Below are 13,515 nucleotides of genomic sequence, written 5' to 3' on the forward strand. Positions count from 1 at the left end.
CCGAGTGAACCACCCAGATGCCCCAGATTTCTCCCTTTTTAAGGACACCTGTCGTATTGGATTAGAGGTCCACCCTAACCCAGTATGACCTCATCTTAACTAATTATACCTGCAATGACCCTATTTCCAAATAAGGTCACATTTTGAGGCACTGGGGCTTAGGATTTTAATATTCGAATTTGGGTAAGTGACACAATTCAGCCCATACTTGTCCTCCAAAGGGTTTATGATTCAGCTAGGAAGAGAGGCACATATGTCGCTGGAATTTGTTATAAATCACCAGTTACTAGGATGAAATCACACGGGAATTTTTTCCCATAGCAAGGATTTTTCTAACAATATCTACCTACCGACTGTTTGTTTCACAATTTGTCTACATGGTAATAAAGAAAACTGCTTTACAGACACATCAGTATATTACCAATACCCCAACCACATCAAAAGTGATATTGATGAAAGCATTGTAGTTCAGTTTATCGCAGCCAAGGGGGAAAAGCCTTTAACAACTCAACCTATGTCTACATGACAGGGCAGGATGGGCTTTGGTGATGATCTGTTGGTATAATTAGCTTGGACATCCATTTGGATGATTCAAACTTCAAGGGACCAGGGTAGATGTTTGAAAAACTTATTTAGAACATTAATCTAAATTTAGGGTTCAAGAAAGGGGACATAGAAATTAGAAGTCAGTGAAGATGGTTTTGACACTTTCCTCCTGGATTTTTCAGGCTGATGATGATCATCACAGAAATGTAGATATCTATATATCTATATCTATATCTATATCTATATCTATATCTATATCTATATCTATCTATATCTATATGATGGACTATTACTCAGTGATCAAAAAGAATGAAATCTTGCCATTTGCAACAGTGCAGATGGAACTAGAATGTATTAGGCTAAGCAAAATAAATCAATCGGAGAAAGATAAATATCATGATTTTATTCATATGTGGAATTTAAGAAACAAAATGAAACCATAGGGAAAGGGAAGGAAAAAAAGGTAAAAACAGATAAGGAGAGGCAAATCATAAGAGACTCTTAAAATGCAGAGAACAAACTGCGGACTGTCAGAGGGATGCTGAGTGTGGGGATGGGCTAAATGGGTGATGGTCATTAAGGAGGGCGCTTGTTGGGATGAGCACTGGGTATTATATGTAAGTGATGAATCACTAAATTCTAGTGTGAAACCATTATTACACTGTATATTAACTAAGTTGGATTTAAATAAAATTGAAAAACGAAAACAAAAAGAAATGTAGATTAAAAAACAAAAGACTTAGGTAAGGTTAACATGTAAAATAGAATATTCCAGGTGTGGTGAAGCCTTAGCATAGGGACAATGAAGTGAACCCTGCATCTGTAGCTGTGAATGTTAGGCTCATTATTTAACTTGCTCCTATTATTGATGGCTTTCTACTAAGATGGAATCAGGTAGTACATCAACCCAATGCCACTTCATGTTCTTTGGTCACAGCCTATTTCCTTGGGTATAACTTGTTGCCCACTTTCTTGCCACTCGTGCTCCAACACCGGTGACATAAAAACTATGTCTGCTGGGAGGGATGCTAGCTCAGGTTTTTCACCCTATACAAGAATCTCAAAGCAAAGTTGTTCTTCAAACCATTTCCATACTGTTATGTCCTCTTATATGTGCTGCTTTAAAACAAACAGCCAATGTGATGATGACAGTCCCTTGCTTCAGTGGCTTCCTATTGCCCTTGAAGCCAAGTACAAACTCTGAAATGTTCTTTGCAAAGTCCCACAGGATCTGGCCCCAGTTCACTTGTCTAGTCGCAGGGAATGTTTTGTCTTTCAGTTCCCCAAATAGTCAAAGCTTTCTTTCGCCTCTGAGCACTTGTTCCCCTGTTCCCTGTGCTTCTGTATTTTTTTCCTTTCCCTCCTGTATTTTTTTCCTGTCTTGTTAGCCACTACTGTTCCCCAAGTCCGCATTCCACACCCTTCTTTGTGGCATCCAGCACTTCCTCAGGGGTAGCATTACCATACTGTACTGTCGTTACCTGCTTACTTGTATGTATCCTTCCATTTGCTCTAACATTTCCCAAGGGATGACACTGATTCTTTCTTGTTTAATTTTGTATGCTCAATGCCAGAGCATACAAATTGACAGAGTTGGTACTAGACAGTGTTTTGAACAAATGAATAAATAAATAAATGAAGGAAATAAAGAAATATACTATCTGCAACATTTCTGGGAGATAAGTAATTACTCATATTTATGTGAAGTATTTCAAATACCTTTTCTGTTCAAAACAAGTAAAACTAATGTATGTATTGAAGGTCAGAATGTCGGTTACCTTTGGGAGTGTTGACTGGGAAGAGGCACAATGCTACTTCCTGAGGAACAGAAAGTTTTCCCGATCTTGACTTGGATATTGATTTCATGGGCCTTTGCATATAAAAAAAAAAATTCATTGATCTGTGCACTTATGATCTGCCCACTTCATTGCATAAGTTAATAAAAAAGAAAGCAAAAAACAATTTTAGACTATTTTTATCTTACTCTGCCTTTCATTGGCTCAAGAAAGTCTGGGTTCTGATTTTAAAGCTAGTTTTGTAATTCTGTTTTAAGATTGCAACCAAACCTCCTAGGACAGGTACAATGGGACCTTTGAAAGCCTTTCCTTCTACCTCTGGGGCCCAGAGCAATTCCAAGCCAGCTAAGGGGTTATGGTTGCTCTTGTCTGAACATCCTGTGGGAACCAGCTGTTCTCCAGGCAAGCCAGCACATGAAATCCACTCTACCCCAATTCTAAACCCATAGCACCAATCAGATTGCTCTTCCAAAGCCTGTTTGCAAACGACGGTTTAGCAAACCCTGGAATCCTTTTTACTGTTGGTCACCCCAAACTGAACTCAACTCCAACATTAATGAAGATGGCCTCTAACCAGTGAGGAAAGTCCCCAATGCTCACACTGACTTCTTCAGAGGAACTTCCAATGAATTACGCAGAATTCTTGTGCAATGAAGCCATCATTCCAGCATATTATCACTTAAAATTGCTTCAAGAAATCATTCCATACTACTAAAGGTATGGAGTTAATTTTCCTTTTGTAAAATTCATTAAATGTGTACACCTGTTTATAGAATTATTGAGTTACCTTCATTTATAGTTACATTTGCTCCTCATTCAACTATTAACAATTTTTGAAAATATAATCTTTACTCATTCTGATATCAAATTTGAGACCAACTGCAACATTTCATATGTATGTGTGTGTGTGTGTGTGTGTGTGTATACAAATGTTTATTTTTAAAAGAGAGAGTGTGAGTCACGTGGGGGGGAGGGTGCAGAGAGAGAGGGAGACACAGCATCTAAAGCAGGTTTCAGACTCTGAGATGACTTAGCACAGAGCCTGACACGGGACTCAAACCCATGAACTGTGAGATCACCACCTGAACCAAAGTCAGACACTCAGCCAACTGAGCCACCCAGGCGCCTCCCAATTGCAAGATTTCTAAATTAACTTTATTCTAACCTGGCTCCCCCATCATACCTATATGTATTTGTTGTACTTCAGCTTTGCAGCACCCAAAATCCCATCTTTGTCTGCAGCTATTTAGAGGGCTAAATAGGCTATGTGACCTGACTGCATATTGTCTTTGCATATTGGTCTGCAACATCATTCTGGCTTTGTTGAATTCTGAAGTTATTCAGTGTGGAGTAATGATCAAAATCAATTGCAAACTTGTAGCTGTCTTTGAGGAACATTTATTATTGTTATGAGATGATGTACAAACTATTGGTGCACTATTTATGAAGGCAGGAACATGTTTCTCTCTGAAGATTTTATCTTTTAAAGTGCACATAAAATTTCAGACTTGCTTTTCAGCTCCATAAATACACATATGGTTGCATAGAGTTAACACAGATCATCCATCTTGACTTTCTTTTGGTTCAAGCAGCCATGGAACTAAATTTCATATAAGCTGTATAAGCCTGTGTATTTAAATCAACTTTAATGGGTGAAAAATAGTTCAACTGCTTGATAATTCAGGACAAGAAAAAACTGTAACTTGAATTTTAACAATATATTCAACAAAGTTGAAAAACCCTCAGAAAATGAGTGGTAGATACTTTGGCTTTGTGGGCAGTAAATACATTAAATGTTTTTCAGGAGTTTCTATAGTCTAATTTGAAACCATGATAATGAAGGTTCTTACTTTTAAACTTGGAAAAACAGGACATAACAGAATACTGAGTTATCTGTTTATGTAAACACACACACACACACACACACACACACACACTACAGAATCAGTATTGGATGATGTAGGTGCATAAGAAATTACTCCAGAACTTGATGGCTTACTGGCTGAAAATAATATTTATATTGCTCATGAGTCTGCAGTTTGGGTAAGGCTCAGCAAAGAAAGAGAATACAGGGATGTTTATAAAAAACAGGGAAAGGCATTAATTAAAAGTATTACCATTTGACAGTATTTTTGCCATAGTAACAATTGCCCCCTTTTTCCACCGCTCTGTCTCCCTCCCCCACTCAAGTTCATAGCCCAGTTCTGTGTTCATATACCCAGGGAAGCATGGCTGTGTGGGAAACAGAAAGAGCTAGAAAGTTGCTAGCTTTTGTGTTCTCAACTGCTTGAACCCTTTAAGGAGCTCCCACCGAAGGCCTGGGATTCAAACACCAGACAGAGGGATTGCTTCTGAGGGAAAAAAAAAAAAAACCCATCAAGATTAAGTGAAAGAAGAATCCCTCCCCCAGATATCGGTTAGGGTCCTGGGAGGAAAACCTAAATCTCACAACTATTATAATTTTGGAAGTTGGCTCTCCAGGTGCCGGAGGGCTAAGAGAGCCAAGGGGTGCTCTGAGGTGATAATCTGGAGGCAGTGTCATCGGGGACTGTTGGAAGGGAGGGCTTCCTGGAGGTGGGGCTCAGACCTGGGAGATGGGAGCACCACCCAGTCGTGGCTGGCTGCTGTGAGGGGGTCCGCGTGGCAGACGCTGGATGCTAGAGGACACTGGGGCTGAAATCTGAGCCAACTGCTGCTGGTGGACAAATCGCCAGCCCTGGGCAACTCTGACAGGACAGGCAATAAACAGGAGGAAAGCCACTTCTCCCTTCCTTCTACCTTCCAGTTCCCTCTGCTGCTGCCAATTGGCAAGACCAGCAGAAAGGCAGCTGGCAAAGAAGTCTGGGAAATACAGCTTCCAGAGTCCAGTCCCATCATCAGAGAGCAAGAGTGTAAAAGGAGTGAGTTTGGAGCTGAGAGGCAATAGGTAAAAAACCAGCATATTCCTGTACCTGAAAAAAAAAAAGTAAAGCTAGATTTAAGAGGAAAGAAACTGGGAGTTGATAACAGGCAGATTTTGGTGGGTCCTGGGGTTTTGTTTCCTAGGTGGAAGCATAAAAAATGGAGAGACGGTGCACCTGGCTGGGCTCAGTCAGTAGAGTGTGTGACTCTTGATCTCAGCGTTGTGAGTTCAAGCCGCACGTTGGGTGTAGAGATTACTTAAAAACTAAAATCTCAAAAAAGAAACAAAAATGAAGAGAAAGAATGCAAACAGGGACAGGTAACTTCTTAGTAGAGACATATGTAGATGAATACTTGAGGACCAAGTGCCCATCTCCCATCCCTGATGTCACATTATCACCGACCCCTGTCAACTCAGATACACCCTAGAAAGAAAAGCATTGTCTCAAGTTGATGGAGGTGAAATTCACAGGCAGAGCGAGGACTTGCTATAGAAATGAGTTTGAGCCTTAGAAAAATGACGGAAGTTGATATTTCAAATATGTCTGAGTTTGTAGGCTAATAGTTACACCCTCTATAGTATATTTTCAATTGCGTAAAAACTGCAGACACAGGAGAAATATTGGAAGGTTCACACTGATTATTTTTGCAATTATTATTTCTAGAATCTAGCATTGTGACTGGTTCTTTTTTTCTTATTGTTCTTATTTCTTCCTTATTTCCTAGTTTTCCATAATAAACAGGAATCACTCTTAGAATACAAATTGTTTTTTAAAAGTTTGTTGATGTAAATGTTACATTGTGGTTTACTATTACATCATGCTTCAAATACATTTCTGAATTGACTTGATAAAAAGTCTAAAGTTCCCTTCTTATTCTCATATTTTGTGTTGAGGAGATTAGAAATTAGCAGGTCCTATGACTTCCATTCTTCAATGTCATCTCCTAAATCTCACGCACCTTATGAAGAAGACAAAAAAAAAAAAAAAAAAGAAAAGAAAAGAAAAAGAAAAAGAAAGGACCTTAGTCTTCATTTCTTATTTCATTTTGACAAGAAAATATTAATTCCAATGATTTTCTAGTTTGAAATTTTCATAGACTTTTTCTTTCACCCGTTGGCGCCAGGGTCTGGCTCTATTACGGTAGCATATGACTGGTCTTGAAAATGTGGCAGAAATGATTTGCCGAATACCTTGGAGAACATGTTCCCAAAGTTCAGACAGTGTCCTGTTTTTGTCAGCAAAACATGGGCAGCAGGACAAGGTCTGGGAGATAAATATGATTAAAGGAAAGAAACAGAAAAGAAAGGTCAGGCACTTTAGTTCCCACATAGTCCTTTTCACCATAACACTTACAGTGTAGAAAAGCTTTTATATTAAAGAGGAGAAGAAGAGAAAGACTCAATTTACTTAACTTTTGTACAGGCTCGACTCCCAGGACAAACAGTGACCGGGGAATTTACAATCTGCATCTGCCTTTAGGCACTGTGTCTCGAAATCTGTTGTGAATTGCCTGTTTTATTGGTCCAGGAGATATCCAGAGACAGCAAGATGCCTAAGATGCCTGGAAAAAAAAGGTAGCCTGCGACTGGCAGCAGCCTGGGTTCTAAGCAGACCACAGTGGACAGAGTAGCCCTGTTGACCCTTGATGGATATACAACATGAGCAAAATTATCTTGGCTCTTTTAAGTCCCAAAGATTTGGGGGTTGTTTGCCATTGTGGCATGGCCCCGCCTCCTGAATATTACAGTACCCATCAGCAAAAGCATTTTAAAGAACCCGTGTTTGTGTTCTCCATCCGGTGAGAAAGAGCTGCTGGAGGTTATCATTTCAGTGATTCAGGGCAGGGGTTTTGATATTTTGATAACTTTCCCTATTCAATATATATAATATAATACAATAATATTTTGCTTCCATTTAGTATAGACACTTCACCTCTGTTGTGCCTTTTGGAAAATACTTTTAAGTTTTTTTAATGTTTATTTTTGAAAGAAAGAGAGAGAGACAGAGCACGAGCAGGAGAAGGGCAGAGAGAGAGGGAGACACAGGATCGGAAGCAGGTTCCAGGCTCCGGGCTGTCATCACAGAGCCCGACACCGGGCTTGAACTCATGAACCGCGAAATCATGACCTGAGCCGAAGTCGGAAGCTTAACCGACTGAGCCACCCAGGCACCCCTGGAAAATATTTTTAAATCTTGTGTTCTCACTTATTCCTTTTCCCTTATAGTTATTTTGTAAAATCTATTTCATGAATGCTTCATGTACATTCCCGTGAATATAACTGACAGATTTCTGCTTTTTCAACCATTACATTTTAAAATTTAAGTGTCTGTATGTAATAAATCTAAGCAAATTTTTCATTTCGATATTTAGGTAATTTATCTGGCAACCACACAATAACTAGAAGATTATGCTCTTTTTTCCTTTAATAAATCCCACAAGGAACAGAACCAGGAACAGGAAATTAGTGTTTGAAAAATCAGCCATTGCATGGCTGTGATCAGAAAGCTCTCCAAAGATAAGACTATTGTGGCTGTGAATTAATGAAAAAATATTTAACTCTTTTCTTTAGGTCAATCTTTCTTCAAAATCTTATAAGGCGTTCCAGACTACTAATGGTCTCCCTTCTTCAAACTTGATATTGGGATTTTTTTTCTCCTTCTTTTTTGTCTTTTTTTTTTAAATCATCCCATTTTTTCAGGTGCTCCCATCAGTAGGGTGAATTTAGGAATTGTTTTTGTTGGGTGTGGATCTTTTTGAGGGAACTGGCAAACCAGGTGGCTTTGAAGCCGCTGTTTTTCCATCAGCTGGGAGCAGTAACCTAATCCCTGCACGCTGACCAGATTTGACCTAAGCGAACACAGCTTGCCTCTATCACAGGATAAGGTTGGAGAGAAAGCTGGGCTGCAAGTCCCTAGCTGAGGGAAAGGGAAGGCGTGGAAAGATAAGAACTGTGGTTTCAAATATCCTTAATGGGAATTCTCCACAGTCATTTTTCATCCGGGGCTGGGCACTGTCGGGGCTTTGATTACAGCCTCTTCTTCCCTGGGAATCCTTTTGTTCGGTCCCTCTAGTGTTTGGACTTTGTCCAGGCCGGTTTTGTGTGTTTTCCAGGTAACTCTGGCCTGTCTCAGTACAGCCTGGAGTGACTCATACGTCTGTAACTGATAGACCACTGTCTGATTTTTAGCCATCCAAATTTTCCTCACATATCCATATCCCGAAAGGCGAAGGCGAGGGTTTGTTGTTGTTGTTTTTTTTCCTTTTGTTTTCCTGGCTGTTGTCCTGCTGGCTTGGAAAGCCTAAAATGCATTTAAGCCATGGAATCGGGCATTTTCATCCGTATTTTTATTGGTTGTTTTCTTTATTTCTTCCTCTTTTTTTTTTTAAGCGATGCCTCCTGAAAGTAAACCAACAGGTTAAAAAAGAGAAGGCAGTCAGAGAAAGGAATGCCATTTGTTTGTGGTTTCCGATGCATGAGTCTGAAGGACCTATCACGTGGAGCCTCAGAGTGATTTTAATTAGTGGCATGACTGAAATGCCCCGTCAGCGTGGCACATTAAACCCAGGCCATACGACGAGTGAGTCGCCAGGAAGGGACGAAGCACAAAGACGTGCTGAGGCCAGCAGCAGACACAGACCACCACACTGCCTGCTTTTGCCCCCTGCTCCACGCTGCTAACAAAAGGTAATTCAACAAGGCACATTTTCCAATTCTTCGGCTTGCGAAAACTGCTGAGAATATTAATGAAGCTCTACCCAAATTTTTGCGTGTTGCTAATGCAGCTCCTGAAAGTGAGAAAAATGAGAAACGGACCAGTTTTTTTCTTTTTTTTTTTTTGGTCCACAACAAAGGAGAGTCCTTTAGGGATTTCAAGTTAATGCAAGAAGCCTTGCCCTGGCAAGGCCTCAGACCGGCTCACGGCTTGGCCCGAGCCCCCTTCACGGTCATGGAGCAGAGCAGGCTGTGTGCAATGGGGCTGAGTGCACGTGGTCAAGGACACCCAGAACCTTCATGGGGTGTTCATGAACCACATTCCTCCGTACAGGATCCCCTAGTGCATCGTCAGTGCCAGTCCGATGTTGGCATCTCCATTGCTTCAGCCACATAGTGACCGTCTCCTTGTGAGTCTTGGGTGTGACCTTGTGCTTAGCCAAAAAGGCTTGCAAATACTGGCTGTTGTCAGGGAGGCTACTGAAAACATAACGGGGAAGCGGCTTCCTCTTGTTCTAAAACAAGAGGTTCTTCCCCTGAGTGAATCATGTGCCACTGTGGGTGCCATGTTTTGGGTGCCGTTCAGGAATGAGGCTGAGAATGAGAGGTGGCTGGGAAAGCAAATTAGAAAAAGACCACAATTTTCCAAACTGAAGAGACAAAAGCCAGGAAGAGATATGCTAGAGGTCCCTGAAACAGCACATGAATGTAGCACAAATGAAAAAAGATGGTGGCCCTATGTTAGAGGTGGTCAGGTAATTTTACTGGTTTCCAACACAAAAGCTCCCCTCAAGCCAAGAGTTTTCCCACCATTTCACAAACATGGCCTGCTCTTTCTGGTTACCATACTCACATTTCTTGTGTCATTGCTCTTTGTTTGTCTCTCAACTCTGCTGTCATGTTTAAACCCCACTTACCAGAACAGGCCAACCTAAACCACCTCAGCCAGAGGTACAATTCCCATATCCTCTCTGGTCTTCTCGTTTATTTAACAATAATCCACTGTCAGATAAAGTCTCTCACATTGTTGTCTTGAATGATCAAACACAATTTTTTTACATTTAACTTTTTACATGTTTTCTACACAAATGTGCAAATAATGATTTTTCAAACTAAAATAGAAGCTGTGTTATATGAAAGAAGCCATACTTTATTTTTTTTTAAGTTTATTTTGAGAAAGAGAGAGTGCAAGTGGGGGAGGAGCAGAGAGAGAGAGAGAGAGAGAGAGAGAGAGAGAGAGAGAGAATCCCAAGCAGGCTCCACAATGTCAGTTCAGAGCCTGACGTGGGGCTCGATCTCAGGAACTGTGAGATCATGACCTGAGCTGAAATCAAGAGTTGGACGCTTAACCAACTGAGCCACCCGGGTGCCCCAGAAGCCATACTTTCTAAACGAATATCACAGCATATAGTTTGCATGAATTAGGTGCCTGCATACAGTGAAAAGCCTCAGGAAGACAGTTTGACAGGATGAGTTTTTGCACTGAAGCTATAGAAGTTTGAAGATTAGGAAGAGAGTCTGGGGTCATTAAAGACAGACTCTATCTTTCTGCTCCACCATCCGAATGCCCAGCTTCTGTCTGGTGGGTTACTTAATGAGGCAAGATGGCAGCCCAAGTTTTAGTTATTTTGTCTGCAGTCAGTGTCAGGAAGGAGCAAGAGGAGAGGAACAAATGTTCTCCCAGCTGAGTCAGCACCTTTTAAAGATGGCTTCTCAGGAGTCCCTCAAGATACTTTTATCTCATTGGCCCATGCACTGTCACCTGTCCATCCTTGGCAGCAAGACAGGTCAGAAAACAGCCTTTTAACTGGCTTCAATGCCATCACATATACCACACTGGTTTTAATACAAGGGAAAAAAAAAGAAATTGCGAGCTAGCAGTCCATGCCACATGATCTGACAAATAATTTGTGGTACATCCAGGATGCATCTGAGTAGTTGAGATATCAAAATAACTGGAAATTCTAATGAGTTATGCAGAAGTAACTGATGGCTTACAGAACAAATTTCACCTGCAGACACATTGTATACAGCCAACATAGTGTTTATGTTTTGTTGAGCCAACACTTAAAATTGGGACAATGTACGTAAATTCCAGGGCAGGATGAATAAAGAGCTCTTCAAGTGACTGTAGTTCTTCCTCAAGGCCCCCCAAGGTGCCTCATGTGGGTCTGCAAACCAGTCCAACAACACAATTGTGACCACCCAGTTTCCTCCATGTTCTAATCCCACTTGTCCAATGACCACAAAGTCTCCCCACAACTGCCTCTCCGAGGAGCCCACCTGGAAAGCACCAGTGTAGCCAGGGATGATCCTAAGGCAGCCAGCACACTGGGTGCTAGAAGGTTCTTTAAGATATCATTCAACATGGAAAAAAATTGTAGCCTCCATCCAACTCTGTTTCCCAGTTTATCACTTCTCCAGAGCAGCACTGCCCACAGTCTCTTGAAGTCCTGCCTGTGCTTCTGACCTCCACCTTGCCCACACCCTCAAGTATCTAATTAAAGGGGTACATCAGCTTTTGGCTCCCAGACACCCTAGCTGCCAGGGTACCAATTCAGTATAAAATGCCAGATGGGGTTATTTGCTATGCCCTCCTCCCCAAGCTCTACTTCCTCTCTCCCCTCAGACTGTGCCTCCAAACAATTCTTTTCTCCTTCACTTACAAATGAAGTGGGCCCCCCCGCACCCTGGTGGATGAAAACAGATAACTGACATGATCTGGGAGGAGCTTCTCCTCAGCAAGCTCAATTGTCTCATTACTCAATGAATCCTCACCCAATCTGTAGGAAGCCTGGGTACAGAGAATCCACTTGAGTGATAAAGAAATGTAATCACTGATTGCAGTATTGGTTATATAGAAAGGCAGAGAAAGAAGAAACTGAAAGGCAGAGCAAGCTCTTAGATTGCCTGCTCAGTGTGGCTTCCCCTGAACCATGTCCCCTAAGCGCGAGCAAGACGCACTCCATAAAAACTCAGAAAAAGTCAAACATGAAGAACATTTACTACAACCATGGGACCAAGTGTGGGACAAAAGGTTTTTTGCTCCCTAAGAGCTCATGTAAGCCCAGAGAGCTGTTTAACTTAATAAATAATGCAAAGAAGATATGATAACTTTCGCTTTCGCTGTTCCTTCCAGACATCTGATAAGCTGGGATTAATTTTTATGTTCAGCTATGTGAGACCAAAGCAACTTCTCATGGTTACCATGGGATACCTTCTAAATATGTGCCTGATATGATTTCCCCAAATTGTTATGCAATGAAAATGACATAGCTTCTAAGAATGGCGTTTTCTCAATTGCATGCCCAGAGAAATGTGGTATTTCCCCCAAGGATTGTATTATATTGGGCTTGGCTACGTGTCAGTAGGTTTCAGTAATGGAGAATTAAAGCCTTTCTATCTCTGGGGAAACAACAACCAAAGAGTGATTAAGTTGGGGTTAATAATTTGAATGATAGCAACTTATTTTTCTTAACAAAGGAAATTTGCTTTCTAATAGAAAGCATAAGAAATTTTTCCATCTGGAAGATACTTATTCATGCTGGATGTGCTCATCATACTTTGTACAGCCTCTGCCTATTGAAATTTTATATAGTGTTTTTTTTTATAGTGAACTTTTATATAGTTCAGTTGTGTCTCTTCCCTACTGAATATGATCTCCTTGAGGGCATGGAATGTGTTTGTTTTTATACCCCCGACATGTGATGCATTGGAGTCATCCCATAAATGGCAGTTGATGAATTAACAGATGATGCAATGCAGTGGTCTACATATGTTAGTGGTGCTGTGAAAGAGGCCTTGGAAGAAAGACAATGCCCAGGAATAAAATTTGTTCTGAGTAAAAATCTTTGCCACATCCACAATTTTTCCTCCATGGTTAGAACATAACAAAGATTTAACTGGAACTTCACTTCCCCACAAATATATACAAACTCAGAAAACAGATTTAGGATTGAGAACGGTGAGACAGAATCCTAATCTGGTAAATCAGAATCCTAATCTGGTAAATCCTATCTTGTCACCCTGAAGGTAATTATATTCACAGAAGAAAAGATTCCTCGTGTTCTGTTTCCCCTGTTCCTCTGTTTCTACCATTTCCTACACTTCCCTCAGCTACCCCTTTGCACTGCATAGTGTCCTTCCAGTGACAGTGATTACTGTGGTGTTGCTAGAAAGTGATATGAAAATGGTATGAATGAGGAAGAAACTTTGAAGACAAGCTATTCAGCCCTGTGTGTGAAAAGTTTTAGGTAGATACTTTTTGAAAGCATTACTCATTTCTCATCTCCCTTTCACATGCCGGGTGTGTTTGCTTTGAATTCTTCTTTTTTAGAGATATATAAACTTCCTTGCACACAGATCTCTCTTTCCCTTTTCTCTTTTACTCATCTTCCTTTTTGCCCCCAGATACTCTTTCCTGTCCAGGGTTAAGCACAGATCCCCAAAGCCTGTTGGTTTGCAGCAGTTGCAACAGGGAAACCCTGTGTGGAATTCAAGTTTGCTTTCTTATCCAGGGGAGAGAGTTAGGGACATTCTGCCCAAATCATCAATGGC

General features: G+C 40.9%; 1 long non-coding RNA gene across 2 annotated transcripts in view; it reads right to left on the bottom strand.

Moving 5' to 3' along the window:
• Positions 1-3,044: 3,044 nt before the first annotated feature.
• LOC128314118 (uncharacterized) overlaps positions 3,045-13,515 on the bottom strand; it is a 57,779-nt gene continuing 47,308 nt past the window's right edge. Inside the window, exon 3 of one of the 2 annotated variants that reach the window (XR_008295549.1) lies at positions 3,045-6,203. This is a non-coding gene — a long non-coding RNA (uncharacterized LOC128314118). Of the gene's footprint in view, positions 6,204-6,232; positions 8,644-13,515 lie in introns of those variants that run through there. The other variant, XR_008295550.1, reaches the window with a different exon arrangement.

Source organism: Acinonyx jubatus, chromosome C1 (genome assembly GCF_027475565.1).
Source record: "Acinonyx jubatus isolate Ajub_Pintada_27869175 chromosome C1, VMU_Ajub_asm_v1.0, whole genome shotgun sequence".
In the NCBI taxonomy this organism is placed as follows: domain Eukaryota; kingdom Metazoa; phylum Chordata; class Mammalia; order Carnivora; family Felidae; genus Acinonyx; species Acinonyx jubatus.